Raw genomic sequence first — 4,687 nt, 5'->3', positions numbered from 1 at the left:
GTGAGTTGCCATGGAAAGGCTGCAGTTTCTCTCTCTGAATTCTCTGATTCTGAAATTTGCCCTATAATACAGTTTCTTTAACTGGCACATCCAGTATTGTTGACCTGCCTATCTAGGTAGTGTGTCTCATTTACAGAAGTATATTCATTCTTCTTGTGTGCTTGCTTCTATGTCCTCAGGAATACTGAAGATCCAGATATGCAGTCTCAACAAGAAAATCAGTTCAGGCATTCATCCCCTAATGTACTGTGCTGCATATAAGCTAAAGATAGGCTGACAAATTGTTTTGTTTTGGGAAAAAAAATAAAAATCTTTGGTTTGCTTTAAGTTTCCTAACATTTCTGTTCATTTAGCTCTAGGATTTAACACTTTTGCATAGGGTTAGCTACATGGTTATATTAAAGTGCAGGAGTACTTAACATTTCACAGTAAGGGTCTCTGGATCAAGCCAGGCAAGATCATGAGGTTAGAGTCAAATAATGTACTTGTTATTCCCATCACCTCAGCCTGAGGTCTGAAGGCCTGGCTGCATGGAAACATTGCCAAGAGCCAAGGTAGTGTAAGGATTTGTCAAGTGCCCTGCTTGTATTTTTACCCTGGCGTAAATGTAAACTAACTTGTTCCTCACTGGATAACTGAGATACTTAAAGTGCTTTCGAAAAATGTGATGATCTCACTGAATGACACCTGTGCTCGTTATCATAACTACCTTCTATATATTTTAGAAGCAGATCTATTGTCCATTGAATAAACCGGAGGATTTTTATTGGCCTGGTAAGCTCTGGTTCAGGTCACAGATGGAATAACCCCAGAAAAAAGTAGGCTCTGATCACCTGGAATAACTCAGAATATATCAGTTCTCCTAAGAAATATTTAAGAGAAAGTTAGGTGCTTTTATCCCAGCAACCCTGCAAAAACATAACTGCAAACAACTTCATTGTTTTATACATTATCCCTAATGATTTCTCATCTGATGTAAGTTGGTATGGTTGTATTGTCCTTGGAGGAGCTATTCTAGTGCTATGAGTTGGGCCCATGAAATCACAAACACACAGTAAAATTGAGGACTGTAAACAGTTGAGTTAGGGGACAGAAATTTAGTCCCAATCAAGGCATTTTACTCTACACCTTGTAACAAAAAATAACCAAAGATATGCATGCATGCAATAAAGGATTGAATTATATGTTCTTCTCATGATCCAAGGGCACAGCTTGTTCAGCTCATCTGGACTTATTCGCCCCTTGGATTTTGGCCAAACTCATTTCAGCAGACTATGGCTTCCAAAACAAACATGCTTTTGGGTTGAGCTGGATGCAGAGGTTGGCTGCAGAGAAAAAAAGAACTCTCTGCTTGTGGCTGCATACTTAGTTGTTTGTTTTTAGGATTTTTTTTTTCCAGTGACAGCTATTTCATCAGTCAGGATTGGTCACTGCAACTAAATGTACATCCAGTTTACATTATGTGTAATAAACCTAGAGATTCCCACACTGTTTGTCTTATCCTCAGTCTCTTCCTCAGTTACCCAACAACTAGAAGAGATTCTTGTTTCTTCCTTCAGTCTTGCATTATGGCAAGGAAACCAAATATCCTCTTTGCTTCTGCTGAGTCATTTGTGACTCTAAACCTGAGGCACAAGAGTTCGCACTTGGGTCATTTTCCCAAAGAACAAAGTCCTTCTTAGTTAAATACCTGGGACATAATTCTGTCCTTCTTTGATTAAACTGATGCAGAACATTCAGCAAATGACATAAGAAAAAGTAGGGGTGGGGGTGTGTAGAGAATATATATATATATATATATATACATGTATATATATATATATAAAAAAAAGGAAATGCAAAAGAGATTTGAGGCTGTTTTTTTATTTTTTATTTTTTCCTTTTATGAGCATAGCTTGTTACATGGTCATTACTGACCAGCATTCTTGAGTCACTGAAAGATTATGGCCTGCAAATTTCTGTCAAAGATCCTCTGCTTTCCTTAGCAACGGTGGGAGCAGAGCAGAGCATTGCTAACCCTCATGGGGACTGGATTGTTTCACAACAGTTTAATTTCTCTTTGCAAATTGCCTTATGAAATCCAGACACTAACCTCACCCCATTGTCATGCTCCTGCACTGAACTGTATTAAATGAAGGTCTGGTGATTCCCTTGAGAGGCTGGAGGGGGAATCCCCAGTTTATAGACTCTCTGCCTTTACCAGCCCATACCCTCTGAGACTCCTTAGTTTAAGCAAGACTATCAACCCAACCATTAAAAAAAAACAACGGCATATTGGGTTGCGTTCGAAAAAGCATAACCAACAGATTGAAGGAAGTGTTTATTTCCCTTTTGTAAGGCCACATCTGAAACAGTGTCTGATTTGGGGCTCCACATTGCAAGAGAGATGTTAGCAGATGGGAGCACATACAGTAAAGATCCACTAAAATTTATGTGGACTGGAGAATGATACACAAGGACAGGCTGTTAGAGCTGGATTAGTTTGGCCTGGAGAAGGCAAGGGGTAAAATCTAGTTGGAGTTTCAGTACTTGAGTGGCAATATACAGAAGACAGAAATAATATTGTTGTTATGTGAAAAATAGATGGCTGAGGTAGTTGTCACACAACATTTAGATCTCCCAAAGGCTAGTCCAGAATCCTATAAACCTTTCCCTGCTGCCTCTTCAACTACACATCTCCATGACAGACCTTTTCCCAGAGTTGTCTTTCTCCTCCATTTTTGGAACCAGAAATGCAATTTGTACAGAGTTGCGAAAATTCATGGTAATCTCTCTAATACTGCTAATTTACAGAGAAACATTGTTCTTTAGAATGATGGTGGTGTATCTCAGTCCAGCTTTTACATTTGTGTCTCATATGTCTGTGCATGTGTGTGGAACAGAATATCTGGAAAATGCTTTTTCTGTTGTGTGAAACACTGGATACTTTGCCAAATGCATCATCAGAAGATACTAAGACAGAAATTTATTTTCTCTGAAGCATCTGGCATAGAATCCTGCTAGGACACAACCACCAGTTTAAAAGAACAAAGCTCATCTCTTTTGGCGGATCACTCACTAGAAGTCACTGTGGTAAACAAGTGTCAGGGACCAGTGTGGGCTGGGTCTGCTCTCTAGGGGAAGAGGATCTGAGAGCTGAGAGGAAAAAATAAATAAAATAAAATAAAATAAAATAAAATAAAATAAAATAAAATAAAATAAAATAAAATAAAATAAAATAAAATAAAATAAAATAAAATAATCAGAGGCATAGCAAATCAATCACCTCACCAGCCAGCAGCTGTCCCACAATACCCAAACTGGGGCATAGAGCAGACCCAGAGATAGTGGCCAGGCCCAGACAAGAGCCCGGATCACAAGACAACATCATAGTGACAAGAAAGGTCTAGGACCTAGACCTGATCTTCCCATCAGAATCAGGTCCAGTGAAAGCCAGGCAGGTCCATGTGGTGACAGAGCTGTGTTAAAGCCAGGTTGGGAAATCAGACTGGGGTAAAGATCAGTGGGTTCCACGACAGAGCCGAACATGAGCACTCTGCTGAGGCAGCTCAGACATGCAGTGTGTTGATGCTTGTCTCTCATCCTGAGCTCTGCTGTTGTGACTAGGTAGGAGATGAAGACTGATTCTGCTGACCTCACCAGGCAGCAGGACCATTGAGTGGGCAGTCCTAACCTAGTTCTGACAAGATAGGCCCAGAATCATAGAACCATTCAGGTTGGAAAGCACCTCTGTCATGTAGTGCAACTTTTAATCTAGTAGTGAAAAGTCCACCACTAAATCATGTTACTGAGTTCTACATCTACATATTTTTTGAAGATCTCCAGGGGTGGTGACTCAGTCATTTCCCTGGGCAGCATGTTCCAATGACGCACAACCCTTTCAGTGAAGACATTTCTCCTAATATCCAACCTAAACCTCCCCTGGCACAATGGGAGGCCATTTTGTCTTGTCCTATCACTTACTGCTTGGGAGAAGAGCCTGATCCCCACCTTGCTACACTCTTCTTTAAGATAATTATAAAGTGCAATAAGTCTCCCCTGAGCCTCTATCATTTATTCTAGATCATTGCTAAAGATATTGAAGAGGACTGGCCCCAGTACTGAGCCCAGGGGGGCACCACTAGTGACCAGCCTCCAACTGGATTTAACTCCATTCACCACGACTCTTTGGGCCTGGCTACCCAGCCAGTTTTTAACCCAACAAAGCGTACACACACCCAAGCCTTGACCTGCCAGCTTCTTTAGGAGAATGCTATGGGAAATTATGTCAAAAGCCTTACTGAAGTCTAAGTAGACCACAGCAATAGTTTTTCCCTCATCCTGGCACCCTGTGTGTGTTCTGTTGTCAGGAACATTTGCAAGGCTGAGTTTAGCTGACCTACAGCAGACTCGAGGAATCCTGCTGCCTGTGCAGGACTTTCTTGATCTGTGAGAAACGGTCTAGCTCTCACCTTTGCTTTGGTTTCTCATTGTGGTTCCTAAAAGACAGGCTCTTCTGAACAGCTAGAGACTCTGAGACTCCCTTGATTTGAGTCTCCCGACTTGCACCAAAATTAAGTGAGAAGGAAAAGAGGACCAGGAAGCAACTAGGCAGGTCCCATGGGATTTCAAGATTGCATTCCAACCTCTTATCCTGCTCCTAGGATGAGTGCTGGGATCCTGTGCAGAAACTCACAGAGGCTGTACT

This window comes from Netta rufina (genome assembly GCF_964035555.1).
Source record: "Netta rufina genome assembly, chromosome: 1".
Lineage (NCBI taxonomy): Eukaryota > Metazoa > Chordata > Aves > Anseriformes > Anatidae > Netta > Netta rufina.
This window is presented reverse-complemented; position numbering follows the sequence as displayed.